General features: G+C 40.4%; 1 protein-coding gene across 2 annotated transcripts in view; it reads right to left on the bottom strand.

Moving 5' to 3' along the window:
* Positions 1-2,869: 2,869 nt before the first annotated feature.
* LOC126463160 (pre-mRNA-processing factor 19) overlaps positions 2,870-16,515 on the bottom strand; it is a 47,863-nt gene continuing 34,217 nt past the window's right edge. The window contains exon 11 of one of the 2 annotated variants that reach the window (XM_050096131.1): positions 2,870-3,210. The gene's annotated coding sequence lies outside the window, so the exon portion shown is untranslated. The remainder of the gene's footprint in view (positions 3,211-16,515) is intronic. The other variant, XM_050096132.1, reaches the window with a different exon arrangement.

The raw sequence follows: 16,515 nt of genomic DNA, 5'->3' as shown, positions 1-16,515 counted from the left end.
AGATCTTCAAGTTAATATAACTTTCTATACAGCAAAATCATTCATAACAATTTATTTTGTAATAAGTCCACAATTAACGTACACAATTTTGAGTCTTTAGTGGAATCAATATTAGTATTTAGTTGTAAATCTGTTGAAAGAGGAACAACTAACATAATCAACTGTTCATTTCCTAGCAGACCATATAATCATGAGAAGATAACATTCGTGTTACACAAAGGAATCTTCTCTTACAGACTGAGTTCACATACTTCCTTAATTTATAGACAGACACAATACTCTTTGGAAACGAATCATTACACACAATTCCCTTTGCCATCATCATTTGAAACAGAGACTTTTTCAGTTCAGTACACAAACTGGCTAAAAGTGTTTGTAGAAGCCTCTCAGATTTGGATATGACAGCCGTTCACTATGTGCAAAATATATGTGACTTTGATGTGGTGACTTACCAAATGAAAGTGCTGGCAGGTCGACAGACACACAAACAAACACAAACATACACACAAAATTCAAGCTTTCGCAACAAACTGTTGCCTCATCAGGAAAGAGGGAAGGAGAGGGAAAGACGAAAGGATGTGGGTTTTAAGGGAGAGGGTAAGGAGTCATTCCAATCCCGGGAGCGGAAAGACTTACCTTAGGGGGAAAAAAGGACGGGTATACACTCACACACACACACATATCCATCCACACATATACAGACACAAGCAGACATATTTAAAGACAAAGAGTTTGGGCAGAGATGTCAGTCGAGGCAGAAGTGCAGAGGCAAAGAAGTTGTTGAATGACAGGTGAGGTATGAGTGGCGGCAACTTGAAATTGGCGGAGATTGAGGCCTGGTGGATAACGGGAAGAGAGGATATATTGAAGAGCAAGTTCCCATCTCCGGAGTTCGGATAGGTTGGTGTTAGTGGGAAGTATCCAGATAACCCGGACGGTGTAACACTGTGCCAAGATGTGCTGGCCGTGCACCAAGGCATGTTTAGCCACAGGGTGATCCTCATTACCAACAAACACTGTCTCCAGCAACAAACTGTCCATTCGCATGAATGGACACGGGCAGACAGTGTTTGTTGGTAATGAGGATCACCCTGTGGCTAAACATGCCTTGGTGCACGGCCAGCACATCTTGGCACAGTGTTACACCATCCGGGTTATCTGGATACTTCCCACTAACACCAACCTATCCGAACTCCAGAGATGGGAAATTGCTCTTCAATATATCCTCTCTTCCCGTTATCCACCAGGTCTCAATCTCCGCTAATTTCAAGTTGCCGCCACTCATACCTCACCTGTCATTCAACAACATCTTTGCCTCTGCACTTCTGCCTCGACTGACATCTCTGCCCAAACTCTTTGTCTTTAAATATGTCTGCTTGTGTCTGTATATGTGTGGATGGATGTGTGTGTGTGTGTGTGTGTGTGTGTGTGTGTGCGAGTGTATACCCGTCCTTTTTTCCCCCTAATGTAAGTCTTTCCGCTCCCGGGATTGGAATGACTCCTTACCCTCTCCCTTAAAACCCACATCCTTTCGTCTTTCCCTCTCCTTCCCTCTTTCCTGATGAGGCAACAGTTTGTTGCGAAAGCTTGAATTTTGTGTGTATGTTTGTGTTTGTTTGTGTGTCTGTCGACCTGCCAGCACTTTCATTTGGTAAGTCACCACATCTTTGTTTTTAGATATATTTTTCCTACGTGGAATGTTTCCCTCTATTATAACCATATATGTGACTTTGTCATACTACTGTCTTTTTATGCTTGGTTTTCTGTAGGGAAGATAGCTGGATCTAACATTTCCAGTTTATGTGTAATCCTGGAGCCTTTCTGTGACAATTGCATTTCTAATAACAGAGTTAACCGTTTTAATAAATGATTCATCACACCTGATATCAAGCTTGAACTGGAGGAAGGAATGGGAAGTAGTTCAGCCATGTCCATTTCAAATGAGCCATCCCAGCATTTTCCTTTAGTTATTTGAAAAAACCATGGAAAATATAAATGAGACCGACCAGATAGGAATTTGAAGTGGGTTTCCTGTGTCTCTTATCATTGTACTACCTTGTTTGTTAGAGGGCTGAGTTAGGTTGATCACAAAGAGGCTTCCCCTAACTACAAAAATTAGTCAGGTTTTCTGTATTACAGAAAAATAGTTGTATTTATTTTTAAGTTACCAGGAAACATTATGTGGTAATATTCAAGATAGTACTCTATGTAGCAAATTCCACAACAGAGACATTACCACTCATAACCATCAAAACAAAATGATTTTGACATAAAATCCTTCAAAATGCTCAGTTTTCGGAAACAAAAATGGTGAAGCTACAATAAAAACGAAATTTTTTCTATTTAGAAATGTTTAACTTTTTGTGTCCAAAGCATTAACAGTGGCCACAGGAATGTAATATTTAACAAACATTTTGCTGCCCATCTTACTACTGTCTCACCACTGTAGGTCTTAAATAACTTTTGTTATACGCTGTTTACTTCTGTAGAGAGCCACAAATTTTCTGTTCACCTGGCAACAAGTTTTATTTTTCATGTTTTTTATCCTTCCACTGACTTTCCATGGCAAGATGCCCTACGACATATAGAATTGTATAAATCAGTCAAGTTTAAAAAAAAGTTAGTGACAGGAAGAAAAACTTTTAACTATAATGGTGTGTTGCTTTGTCAGACATGATGACCAGTGAATATACAACATTCACTATGAGCAAAATTTTGAGACTTTATTGTCCTACTGTCTTTTTCATGTTTCCTTATCTGTGAAAAAGTTGACTAATATTAAATCAATTATTTATCTGTAACTATGTCCAGATATGAGTTACAAGGTCCTTAGTGTAATGCTGGACAATGAAGTACTGGATATAACATGTTGTCTAAAAGTCTATTTATTATAGCAAATAATACAGTCATGATTTTTAAGAGTAGGATGATCATTTCCTAAGAAGCAACATTATCTCTCTCTCTCTCTCTCTCTCTCTCTCTCTCTCACACACACACACACACACACACACACACACACACACACACACACAAAGAGCGCGGGCATGCGCTTGTAAAATTCTGTGCTTCCGTGATATGCTACAGAATCTCTGTCACTTTCTCTATGATGGAAGCATGTTAAGTGTCCTTAATTGCTAAGGACATCCAAACTTGCAGCGTCATGCTTCCAAATGTTGAAGTGAATATCCACACAGGTACACCTGCAACATACTAAACAGTAATTCCTTATGTACAAATGTATCAATTATTAATATTGGAATAATACAATATCAATGTAAAATAACTGAGAAAAACATTAATAGTGCAAGGAAAAGATAGATTGCTAGTTAACATATGACATTGCAGACAGACAAACTAAAAGACACTCAGACATTAGCTCTTGGCCACAGCCTTCTTCAGAAAAAGAAGTACACATATTCATTCAAATAAACAAGCACACGCGCGCGCGCCCACACACACACACACACACACACACACACACACACACACACACACACACATGATCGCCATGACTGGCAGCTTGGACTTGAACGCAACTGCCATGTAGAATGGAAGCAGCAATCTGGAGGAGGCAGGGAAGGGGAAGGGATAGCAATGTACAGGTTGGGAAAAGAGAAGATCAATGGCTGGCAGAGTGTGCAGGGACTAGTTCGCCAACTGTTGCAGCGTTAGGAGGCTCTGAGGTGGGCAGGTGGGGAGAGGGGGGGGGGGGGGGGGCGGACAGCGAAAAAGGAGAACATTAGGGAAAGATAGGCGGGTATATCGGCAGAGGACAGTGCACAAAGAGGGTGAGAGATGAGAAGAGGTTGAGATGACAATATAGAGAGAGTGGAAACTATGAAACAGTATGTTACCGTACACTGAAGTTGGGATAATTTCGGGAGCAGAAAATACATTGTAACAATAACTCCCATCTGCACAGTTCAGAAAAGTTGGTAGTGGAGGGAGGATCCAAATGGCTTAGGGTGTGAAGCAGTCATTGAAATCAGGCATGTTATGTTCAGCTGCATTTTTTGCCTTAGGGTAGTCTACTTTGCTCTTGGCCACAGTTTGGCAGTGGCCATTCATCCTGGTTGGTAGTCATACAAATGTAAAAAGCTGTGCAATGATTGCAGCAGGCCTGTTATATGACATGGTTGTTTTCACATGTGGCTCGGCTCCTGGTAGGGTAAGATAAGCTTGTTACATGAATGGAACAGGAAGTGCTGGGTACACTACTATCCCTAATCCACCCACCCAGTCCTGCTACAGACTTGTCCTACCCCATCAGAGGCAACCTGCGAAAGCAGCCATAACATCTACCAGCTCTGCTGCATTAATTGCATAGCCTTTTATATTGGTACGAGTACCAGCTACCTGTCCACCAGGATGAATGACCCCGCCAAACTGTTGCCAAGAGCAAAATAGACTGCCCTGTGGACCAACACTCAAAGCTGAACATAATGTGCTTGATTTCAACGTCTGCTTCACTACCTGAGCTATTTGGATCCCCCCCTCCATAACCAGCTTTTCTGAACTGTGCATATGGGAGATAACCTTACAGTGCATTCTCTGCTTCTGAAATTATCCTGGCCTCAAACTATGGTAACATACTGTCTCCACACCCTCTACCCCCTCTCTTGTCACCACAGCCCTATTCTTGTCTCCAATCCTCCTTGTGTGCCACCCTCTGTCAAAGCACCCACCCATCTTTCCCCACTCTTCTCCTTATTTGCCCCCCCCCCCCCCCCCCAACCCTTCTTGCCACCTCTTAACGTCGAACTGTTGGCAAACCGTGCCCCACAGCCTCTAAACGTCGCACTTTTAGCAACCTAGTCCCTGCACACTCTGCCAGACAGTGCTCTCCCCCCCCCCCCCCCCCCAACCAACCATACACTGCTATCCCTTCCACATCCCTGCCACCCCCAGAGTGCTGCTTTCATTGTATGTGACAGTTGCATTCTGGTCTGAGCTCCTGGAGATGATGATCGTGTGTGTGTGTGTGTGTGTGTGTGTGTGTGTGTGTGTGTGTGTGTTCCGAAGAAGGCTGTGGCCAAAAGCTAATTAATGTGTAAGTGCCTTTAGGTGTGCGTGTCTGCACTTAATGTGCCACCTTTATGGCAAGTAGCAAACTATCTTTCGCCTACATTGTTGATATTTCAAGCTGAAATTTCCATGTTCAAGAAAAAGCACTGGTAATAACAAATCTACAATCTCTTCTATACACACTTTTCCTCTCAATATTTTATCATCATCTGATTTTTCCAGGGCTGAATGATTTTCTTTTACTGAAGTATGCAACACATTTTTTTCTGTAAGCAGGTTGGTTTTATTTGGGATTCCAATACACTGCATTATTCCCGACTCTTTTGGCTACAAACCATATTTTCAACATAATCTCTGTTAAACACCTCTTTTTGCTACAAACTATATTTTTCAACATAATCTCTGTTAAACACCACCTTTACTGGGAGGGCCTGTACGGTGACATGGTATCAATGTAGGTATCACTCTACTGGTCGATGTCAGAGCCAACGTCTTGCTGCATCAATAAACTCCCCATCATCCCTGCATCACTTCTGATGCAGTGCGTCCTCTAATAGGCCAAACAGATGAAAGTCTGAAGGTGCAAGATCTGAGCTGTAGGGTGGATGAGAAAGAACAGTCCTATGAAGTTTTGTGAGCTGCTCTCAGGTGCACATACTATTGTGAGACCTTGTGTTGTCATGGAGAAGGAGTAGTTCCTTAGCATTTTTGTGGTGGTGAACTGTTACAGTCATCTCAAATGAGAGTGTCTGCATGTCCCAATAGTGCAGGAGTCACAGCTGTGTGTGGTTGGCCAGCTCATGGGGGAACCGGACAAGTTTGTGCAACATACTTGCAATGAGGACACCTCGCCCAACGGCACACCATGCTTTTGTTCACTGCGAAGTCTCCATAGATATTCTGCAATTGCCTATGAATATCTCTGATGCTCCAGTTTTCTGCTAAAGGAAACTCAATGACGGCTCACTCCTTGGAATGCATCTCTGTTACAGACACCATTTGGAAGGCTAAGTATCATGCCACCACTCAGTGGAACTTTATGAAACTATAGGGGTTGAAGCAAGAATATTCCATCATAATGTCCCACAGCAAATTTTACATTTTTTCAACTGAAACTGACCAAGGAAAGAAATGGCGCATTACTTACTGAACGCCCCTCGTATTTTTTATTTATTTAAATTCATAGATGTGTATATATATGCAAGTTCCTTTCAGGTATGTAGTACAGGAAGAATGACTGTTTAAAAGTGTTCTGCATGCTGGAATTAGTCTAAGCTTGTTCCTATGGAAGCAAAATCCACAGGCCTGCAGTATATTACTCCCTTCCTGACTTAATACTGGTGCTTGAAACTTTGTAAATATGCTATTGCAGAATAGTTGAAGAAGGGTCTGCCAATTCAGGTGCTTCAGCATTTCTGAGAACTCTCCCATGGGTCACACAAACCTGAGATCAAACATGCCACCCTTACTTGTTTACATTAAATATTCCCTGTTGCCTATTGGTATGGGTTCCACACACTTCAGCAGTATTCTAAGATGGGAAATGTACATACTCCCTTAGCCAGAAAAGTTCCAGGACAGTATTTTTTTATTTCTTAGTTTGCAATACTAAAAAGGCACAAATACTGTTATTACATTACCTGGTATATGTGTGCCGTTGGTTTGACATTGGCCATGTGTCTGCATAAACTCGCTATGTGGCAGGGCTGTGCTTAGCAACACACTGTTTGGGTTCTTGGTGCTTTAGTTACGGTGACACAATGGATGCTGATTGTGAACAAAGGGTGAACATTAAGTTCTGTGTCAAGGTCCAGAAAACACTTAGTGAAACATGCGCAATGACTAAGCAAGCATATACAGGCGAAACACTTTCAAGAAGTCATGTTTTCGAGTGCACAAAAGGTTTCGTAAGGGCAGAGATTCAGTGCAAGGTGATCCCAGAGCTGGTTGCCCGTCTACAGCACATACCAATGCAAACGTGTAGCATGTAAGGCAATTATTGCAAAAAGGCTGTCATGTAACTGTGTGCACTATCAGAGAATTTAATTTGAATCGTGATGTGCATCATAAAATTTTACACAAAGATTTAGGGAAATGTAAACTTAATGCAAAACTCATCCAATCACATTCTAACCCGTCAACAGAAGAGGAAAGACAAAGAATTTCTGTGGAACTACTGGATGGAGCAAGAAGTGATCCCACATTTCTGTCTAAGATTACTGCTGGATATGAAAGTTGGTGCTATCAGTATGACCCTCACACGAAGCATCAAAGTGCTGAATGGCAGAGTCCTGGATCACCAGCTTGAAAAAAGTGAAACGACAATCATCAAGAACAAAGACAATTTTGATCACATTCTTTCATAGTATGGGATTAGTTCACCATACGTGTTCCTCCAGGTCAAACAGTGAACGAAACTCTTTACATCAAAGTCTTGAAACATTTGCGACAAGCATGCCATGATTTGTGGCATTCTCAGGATTGGTTCTGACTGCATGGCAATGCAAGGCAAGACCCCATACTGCTTTATACTGCTTTATAGTCTCTGAGTATCTGGCCAGACATTCTGTTGTTGCCATCCTCCATCCAACATGTTAGCCTGACCTCTTGCCTCGCGATTTTGTCTCGTTTCTGCGAGTGAAAAGGCAAGTGAAAGGAAAGCTTCATCAAGATACTGCAGACATCAAATAGGCTGTCACAAATGAGCTTACAAGCATTGCAGTTGAAAATTTCCTGCTTGCTTCCAGGACCTCAAGAAATGTTGGAAACTGTGTGTAGATAGCCAAGGGGACTACTTCGATAGGATCATTAGTTGTTACGTGCAATTTTCTATTTTTTAGAAAGACTTGTCCTGGAACTTTTCTGACAAATGGAGTATTTCATTAGTAGTCTCCTATACAGACCAACTGTTCTTTTCCAGCATTTTATCTATTAACCAAAATCTACCACCTGCTGTACCTACAACAAAGCGTATGCGATTGCTCCTTTCGTATCACCAAAAATTGTTAGACCCATGTACTTGGAGGAGTTGAGTCTGACTGCGATTCATTGATACTGTAGTCATAGGTTGCTACCCCTTATTTGCATGTTGTGGAGAGCACAATTTTACATTTCTGAACAATAAAGTAAGTTACCAATCTTTGTGCCACTTTGAAACTCAAAATCTGACTGCATATTTTTGCAGCTTTTTTTAAATCATTACTGCGCTATAGATAACAGCATCATCTTTGAAAAATCTGAGGTTTCATGTTGCACGCCACATGAACAGCAAGGGTCCTCTAGTACACTTCCCTGGGCACACCTTATGTTACTTCTACATATGCCAATGACTCTCCATCCACGATAACGTGCGCCTTCCTCCCTACGAAGAAATTCTCAATCTGTAACAAATTTCATTTGGTCTTTATTGATTAGCACTGGTGTGATACTAAGTCACGGTTCTTCAGAAGTCAGGAAGCACTGTATCCATCTCACTGCCTTGATCCATAGTTTTGAGAATGCCATGAGAAAGATGGTGAGTCAGGTTTTACATGATAGTTGTTTTTGGAATTCCCGCTGGGTGGCATGGAGGAGGTCGTTCTAATCAATATACCTCATTACTTTTGACTTCTGAATATGCTCTACGATTCTACAACAGGTGGATGTCAATGATATTGGACAGTAGTTTTGTTAATTATTTCTGCTGCCCCGACAGATGAGATCTCATGTTTCCTTCCTAAGACCAAGCACAGTTTTTTATTTGAAGGATCTATGGTGTCCTGTGGTTAAATCAGAGCAAACTTGTCTTCAAATTCTGTATAGAATCTCACAGGGCTCTATTGGGTCTAGTGGCATTGTTTAATTTCGGCAACTTTAGATTTTTTCAATTTCACTGACACTACCTCTAATTAAACTGTGGTAGTACTCGAGTCTTCCTTTGTTCAGGAATAATTAAAAACAGAATCCAACGTTTCTGCTTTTGCTTTGCTATGCTCAATTACGGTATGTCATTCGTGAGTGGTTGGGTACTAGCTTTCATGCCACTGACAGCCTTTACACATGATAATAAATTCTTCAGATTTTGTGAGAGGTTTTTCAATAATATTCTGCTAAGATAGTCATTGACAGTCTCATACATTGCTCTTCTGACGGCCTAGATACTAAATCTAGCATGTCTCTGTTTAGTATTTCTATGTTCTGTGTACACCTAATCTGTAATAGCTGCCATTTCTTTAGAAGCTTTTTACGGGGGCTGTATACCATGTACACTCCCTCCCATTGTTATCTCTTTTACTACACACATATCAGTCAAACCTTATTAAAACTGCTTGATAGTTTGTACCTCTCACTTTGAAACTAAGTTCTTCATCAAAGTTCTAAACATCACACACAAACTCTCCACCACAGCCAGTGCAGCATAGTTATGTGGCACTACACTTGCAGTGCTCGAGTAGAGTGTTGTACAAATTGTTCAATTACTGGATCTTGCCTACATTCTCATTTCACTGTCCGCAGCATGCAACAATGTATTCTGCCCGACTGGCAGACTACTACCCCCCTCACCGAGACTTAACCAAGAGGCAGCTGACTGTAATTCTGGCAAAGTTATAGACATTTGTGACAGGCAACAAGTAAATTTAATGAGGCTATAGTAACTATGCAGAAGCCAAGTTGGGTTATCAATCTCCAAATGTTAATGACATCTTTTTGATATTTAAAGCAAAATACACTGTGCACATAATGAAAGTTCCAGTTTTAAAATGCTGCTCAGAATGATGTCAAATTTGGACAGCATATTACTGACAGAAAAATAATAAAATAAACACAATGACCAATGTAAGTGTCAGAATATGCACACCAACAGAACATGGCACATGGCTGCTCCTCAGTTTGCATATGAGACATCCAACATGACTGTCTCCATGAAGGGTCACAAGCTGCTGGTAAAGCTCTTTTACAAGAACAGTGACTGAGCATCAGCAACCCTGCAGAGGTTCTGGACACTTAAAAGGTATGAAAAAATGCAGTGGTCCGATGTCTGCTATGGGTCCAAGAAAATACTATACAATTCGAAAAGACAGATTCTTTTGAAGTGCAATATGGCAGAGAGAGGGAAGCACTTGATCCGACATCTGTCTAAGATGTGGAAATAGCATTGCAGGACGGAATGGGAATTGGCAGTTGGCAAGAAGGCGGCTAGGAAGAGGAGGTATTCAGACACTTATACTTAGAGTGTATGCAACAGATTTGACCAACTGTCAGAGTTGAGTGGAGAGGAGCCTTGTGTATCTGTAGATGTAGAGATCATGCAGCAATCCTCAGCAGTTAGGAGGACTAGGGCATTTGCAAAGTCTAACAGGAAGAAGGAGGTTCTGCTGCTAGGTAGTTTGCACAGTAGAGGTGTGGGCCAGCAGTTGCAGAAAGTGTTGGGGAGTGAGTACCAGGTCACCAGCATTGTATAGCCTAGTACAGGGTTGGCTCAAGTGACTGACAGCATAGGGGAGTTACATAGAAATTTTACAAAGGAGTATCAGGTAGTGATAGTGGATGGAGAAGGGAACAGTATTGATAGGGACGGGGAATATGATATAGGTGGTGACCTGGTAAAGATAGCTACTCAAACTGGTGGCACTAATATGCATTTCGTGCAACTGTCATGATTGGCCTCGTCTTGATGCGGCTGTTAGGGACTGGGGAAGGTGCTGATGGCCACATTTCAGTGGTGCCAGTTGGGTCTATCAGTAGATCAGGATTCACTAGGCATGGCCTACACCTCAATAAGTATGGGAAGGGAAGGCTGGCAAAGATTATAGGTGACAGTGTAGTGGGTGGTGTGGTGGTGGTGGTGGTGATCACTCATGGAAAAATTTCTGTAGTAGTTGGTGTTAGAGCGGCACCTTTCTTAAAACTGAATTCAGTTGAGAGGTATACCTGCTTAAAGGAAGTCCCTCTAACTAAGGGCTCACCTTCTGAGGATGTAATGTTTCCAAGTAGAGCAGGAATTAGCATATTTCATCAAAATATAAGAGTTATTAGAAATAAAGTTAGTGAACTGCTTATAGATGTTGACTCTGAAATCATTGGTATATCAGAGCACCAATAAAATAATTTGACAATTCAGAGGCTTCCTTTACCTGGATACAGATTAGCTGGCTATTTTTTAAAGAGTTCCTTGTGGGGTGGGGGAGTGGCTATGTACGTAGAAAACAGTATTCCATTTGAGTCCATAGACATATCATGGCACGGTACTGAACAGATATTTGAATGTTGTGCAGGGACAATTGAATTAAGTGAAACTAAACTTCTAATTGTTGTTGTTTATAGGTCCCCTAACTGTAACTTCAGAGCATTTCAGCTCATCAGTGTTTGCAAAAGTTACTGGAAAGGCTGTGTACGTAAGGACAATTGATCATTTTATATCACACAATTTGCTATCAAATGTACAGTTCAGCTTTAGAAGTCGTTTAACAACTGAAAATGCTATATTCTCTTTTCTCTGTGACGTTCTGGATGGGTTAAACAGAAGGTTTCAAACACTTGGCATATTTTTTTTTTGATTTAACAAAGGCATTTCATTGTGTTGATCACAAAATATTACTCCAGAGGTTGGACCATTAAGGAATATGGAGAGTAGCTCACAATTGGTTCACCTCTTACTTTTGCAACAGGCAGCAAAAGGTCATTATTCACAATGTTGATAATGGCTGATGTGGGGTCTGAGTGAAGCACAGTCAATTTGGGGGGGGGGGGGGGGCAGGGATCCGTGTTTCTTATTTATATAAATGATATGCCCTCTAGTATTACGGGTAGCTCTCAAATATTTCTGTTTGCTGATGACACTAGCTTGGTAGTAAAGGATGTTGTGTGCAACATTGGCTCAGTTTCGAACAGTGCAGTTCATAACATAAGTTCATGGCTTGTAGAAAATAAATTAACACTAAATCACAGGAAGACTGAGTTTTTACAGTTTCCAACACACAATTCAACAAAACCTGATGTTTTAATTTCACAGAAAGGGCATACGATTAGTGAAACTGAACAGTTCAAATTTCTAGGTGTTCCGATAGTAAGCTGTCGTGAAAAGCCCACGTTCAGGATCTTGTTCAAAAACTTAATGCGGTCATTTTTAGTATTCGAACGGTACCTGAAGTGAGTGACCGTTCGACATGAAAATTAGTCTACTTTGCTTATTTTCATTCACTTATGTTGTATAGTATTATATTTTGGTGCAACTCTCCCCATTCTAAAAGGATATTTTTGGCTCAGAAACGGGCAGTTCGGGCAATAAGTGGTGTAAGTTCACGAACCTCTTGTTGACCCGTGTTCACTAGTCTGGGTATTGTGACACTGACCCCTCAATATATATATATTGTTTACTGTCATTTCTTCTTAACAATATTAGCTTCTTCCCAAAAATAAGCAGCTTTCACTCAGTTAATACTCGGCAGAAATCAAACCTGCTTTTGGATCGGACTTCCTCAACTCCTGTGCAGAAAGGTGTGCAGCATACTGCTGCATCCATTTTCAATAAGCTACAACTCAAATTAAAAAATCTTAGCAGTAATCCATGCACCTTGAAATCGAAACTGAAGAGTTTCCCCATGGGCACTCCTATTCTGTCAAGGAGTTCCTTGAGAAATTAAGCTGATTTTTTGTTGTCTTTTTGATTGCATTTACTTAAACATATGGACTGGCTTTTTCAGGTTCATAAACATTTATTTTTATCTGTTATTACTTTTATCTTGTAATTTCATGTACTGACACATTCCATGACCTTGGAGATTTGCTCCTCAATTTGGTACTATGGAACTTGACATGTAAATAAATAAATAAATAAATAAATAAAGCAATGGTGTGCAAACATGCACTGCACTAGGAATTGCCTGAATGTTGGACATGCCTGTGAGCACAGTACGTAAAATCCTTTTAAACATCCTGCACTGCTATTCGTACAAAATCACCCATGTTCTGAAGTTACTTCCAGTTAATGTGCCAGGAAGACAAGTTCACTCTTGAAATTCTTACTTACATGGAATTGGTCAATGAATGGCCATGGACCATTCCATGGACAGACGAAGCCTATTTCCATCTCCAAAGACATATTGATACATAGAATTGCAGAGTATGAGCAATGGAAAATTTGCATACACATCAACTGGTACCACTTCATTTTGCAATAGTGGTGTACTGTTTATTGTATGTCTTTGTTTGAGGGGAAGAGTGGTGCAGGTTGTTTAATTGTATTGTCACTGGCAAACACTACGAGAGTCTTTTGTGCACAACTTCATTCCAACCCTTCAACAGCGGGAATGTGTGGGTAGGACCATTTTTATGCAAGATGATGCTCCTTTGCAATCTGCACAGCCTGTGAAGCAGCTGCTGCTGAAGCATTTCAAACATGTTACAATTACTAGCCATCATTTCCTTACAGCCTGGCCATCCATATCACCTGATCTTAATCTGTGTGACTCCTGGCTCGGTGGTTATCTGAAAGATGTTGTACTCAGTGCTCTAATTTCTAATGTAGCTGAACTGAAGGCAAGCATTGTGCAACACATTCTGAATGTGATCCTCAAGACACACTGATCTGATGTGGAAGAGTGCTGTTTCTGGATTTCAGCTTGTGACAGAAAACGATGAACCACAAATTGAACTGTTGAGTCAGTCTCGCAACATCTAGAAAAAGATGTGGTTTTGCTTTTGACAATTATGAAGTGATGTCAGTTTGCTTTTTAAGTGGTTTTTGGTCTCAGGACAATGAAAAACCAATTTTTCCCATCTGATGTGGTACAACCTTGCCGTGGTGGATGGGCTTACCTAACTAACAGTGCCACAACTGGTGGCTGCCGAACTTGCGCAGTCAAGCACATTGAACAGTATGGATGGTGTAATGTGCAACTCAAACCATAGTAGTCGTATTGCGATTCATCTATCGTTTGTAGCTGACACGATTTATGTTGATACCTACAGCACCATCTACTAGTAAAATTTTTCGTTAATTTTTTTCCCCCCATGACATTTTCTCTGTGGCAATAACGTACTGCTCAAATTTGACATCGTTCTGCGCACTGGTTCTTTTTCTACACCACTTTTAATCTGGAGCTTTAATTACAGATGCCCTGTATATTTTAAAATTTGGTATCTACCCTACAAATGGCTTCGTTAAAAGTTAGTACACTTTATAGCTATCTATTCAATACTTCATAATTTACTTTGTCTTGCAACCAAATCAAACTGCAAAGTGATTTTATGTTGCTGGTTTCGTTTTTGTGAATATGTCATTTTCAAATTACCACTACACAAAGCACTCAACTTTCCTGGTCCTTTCATTATGTACAATGAGAGGAGGCTCCAGTTTAAGAACATAAAGGACGAGCATTTGTATCTTAACTGGAGACAATTGCCATAATTTTTTTAAATTTAGACATGTGCAGGTAATAGTTTTAAACCTTAATTCCCTACAAATTGTGCAGTTGCAGGCTTTTCTGGGTTCCACATTCTTTCATAAGATTCAATTTTATAACAGTCTAGTCTTTAAACAGACAAATGATCATAGTAAAAATATTGAAAATCGATGTATTTATTTGTAATTACTTCGACCACCACCTGGTGTGTCTATAGTTTTTAGCTAAGAGAGACGTATCAGTTGATTGACACATGTCATAGGTCTGCTTCCAAATGGCTGATGTGAATGTTCACGAGCACATAATTGCTCTTTTTGAAAACAGTGTTAGTGGATCTGAGGCAGGACATCTTTATGGTGTTGATGCTTCCACAGCAAGCAGATGGATTAGACAATGTACAGGTAACGATGAGTAGCAAGATGTCCATTATCTGGAAGACCACGAATCTCTACATGGGTGCAAAATGAAGAATTGGTCAGAGCAGCTCAGAATGCTCCTTTGTCACTCATCTGGTAACTAAGGAGAGCTTCATGTTTCCCGGGCTCACTGAGAACAGCTCTCATAAGATTAAAGGACCACAGAATGAGGTCTCTTCATGCTCTTATCAAAGAACCACTGCCTGATGAACAAGCCATGGATACACTAGCAACTGTGGGTTCCCTGGGCAGATGTTGATTGGAGGAAAGTCATTTTCATGACGAGTGCGCAACTGAGTCCACGAGCAAAGATCCTGCCCTTGTTTACTGCACAGATGTGCAACAACATGATGTGCGCTTTGTGGCCACAAGCACTAGAAACAGACGCATAAATGCGAAATTCTGGGGTTGGATGTCTCATATGGGTGCAGGAACTTTAGAATGTATCCAAGGAAGTTCAATTGAGCATGCTAGGAACATTTCCTTGAAAATGTTATCATCCATGGAGTTCGACTTTGGTACCCCAAAGGGTATCTCACTCACCAACAGGATCCCAGAAGCTTAGTGATGGTAAGACCTTTGGAGGAAGAGGAAGATTAAATGAAGCAATTGATAGATTGTAGAGGTATTATGGGTGTGCAATTAGGCAAAATTCAAGAAGCATTACACATATGAGGAGAGCAATATGGACATTATTTTTTCATACTGCATCAACAAATGAGCACCCACAACATGTACTGCACCCCACAGGTGATGACTCATGGTGTAAGTACCAATCAGGAAAGGAATATGCCCATAAAAACAGTTTGCCCAATACTGTAATTGATGTAATTAGGCTCATGTTCAGAGATTTATCACATCCACGTCTTTTGGAAAAGTGTTTACATGGAAAAACACAAAATCCAAATGAAAGTGTAAATAATTTAATTTGGATTAGGATGATACAATGGCAACATACAACGAAAGAAACATTATCAAATGTGATGTGCTGAAGCATTTAGGTTTCCAACCAGGACACAACACCATTTCCACAATGCAACTAATTGATGAAGAAAGACTAAGAGGTGCAGGAAGAAGAGACAGAAGCCTACAACATGCAGCAAAAGGGAAGAAAAGACCAGTGAAAAGGAAACTAACTCTGGAAAAAAGAGGATGCTGATAATCCATCATATGGGGCAGGAATGTATTAAAAAACTTTGGAAGCTATTTCCCGTAACTTTAAAATTTTCATCTTTGAGGAACATTTTCTCAAAAACTGATGATAGTATTTCAATGAAATTTATACACAATATTGTTTACTTTTCCTTCATTTTTATAACAAATTGTAAAAATATTGTATAATTCGAGAGTTATAGAAGAAAAAGTGCAAAATTTTAGAGAAAAAAAAGCATCTGTTTAAAAAACTTGTAAAACAAAAACCAATAAATATTTCTTAACATGGCATTATAACTTTGTAGAAAAATATTCACTGAACATGTAGTACAAATTTCAGAGCAATATTTTTAAGGTTTTAGAAAAGATGTTCCTTCTATTTGCTAAAACTAACATGGAGGAGATGGATCGTTTCGGCTCCCCTTAATTGGACAATGACTGAACTGCAGCAGGAGATGCGTTCTGTAGCCCTGCATTTAAAATCATGTCCTTGCCTATCCATGACCTCATGATGTGCAATATATCCAAGAAAATGGCAG

The sequence above is a fragment of the Schistocerca serialis genome, chromosome 1 (genome assembly GCF_023864345.2).
Source record: "Schistocerca serialis cubense isolate TAMUIC-IGC-003099 chromosome 1, iqSchSeri2.2, whole genome shotgun sequence".
Taxonomy (NCBI): Eukaryota; Metazoa; Arthropoda; class Insecta; order Orthoptera; family Acrididae; genus Schistocerca; species Schistocerca serialis.
Note: the sequence above shows the minus strand (reverse complement) of the source record. Positions and strands in the feature narration are given on the sequence as shown.